The sequence below is a fragment of the Cucurbita moschata genome, unplaced genomic scaffold, assembly GCF_002738365.1.
Source record: "Cucurbita moschata cultivar Rifu unplaced genomic scaffold, Cmos_1.0 Cmo_Scf00141, whole genome shotgun sequence".
Classification (NCBI taxonomy): Eukaryota; Viridiplantae; Streptophyta; class Magnoliopsida; order Cucurbitales; family Cucurbitaceae; genus Cucurbita; species Cucurbita moschata.
Window position 1 is genome coordinate 22,761 of NW_019268657.1, and position 625 is coordinate 23,385.

At 27.2% G+C, this 625-nt stretch overlaps 1 non-coding gene across 1 annotated transcript; it reads left to right on the plus strand.

The window, feature by feature from the left end:
* Positions 1 to 553: 553 nt before the first annotated feature.
* Positions 554 to 625, plus strand: TRNAP-UGG. Its single transcript has one exon. It is a non-coding gene; the product is annotated as a tRNA-Pro (tRNA).

Consider the following 625-nt stretch of genomic DNA (forward strand, 5'->3'; position numbering starts at 1 on the left):
ATATATGTCTCAAATGGAACTATCAAATTTTTACACTATTTCTAATTATCTTTTTTAGAACATAACTTTTATTCTTTTTACACTACTTCTATTTTTTTTTTCTCTCTCTACAGTAATTTTTCTTCTCTCTACTACTTCTATTCGTTTTTCTTCTCTCTACAGTAATTATCTTTCTACAGTAAATGCTCTTTTAATACTTGTGTACTCCACGACATATGTCTCAAATGGAACTATCACATTTTTACACTACTTCTATTTTTTTTCTTCTCTCTACAGTATTTTTTAGAACATAACTTTTATTCTTTTTACACTACTTCTATTTTTTTTCTTCTCTCGACAGTATTTTTTAGAACATAACTTTTATTCTTTTTACACTACTTCTATTCTTTTTTCTTCTCTCTACAGTAATTATCGTAAACCCTTTGTAAATAATTTAACAGCAGTCTAGATCTAAAAGATATAATAATAATTGCTCATGGATTTCATTAACAAAATAATAAATGAAATAATGATGATACATAACAGAAACAACTTAATATATGGTCCATTATAAGGGCATTTGGTTTAGTGGTATGATTCTTGCTTTGGGTGCAAGAGGTCTTGAGTTCAATTCTCGGAATGCCCT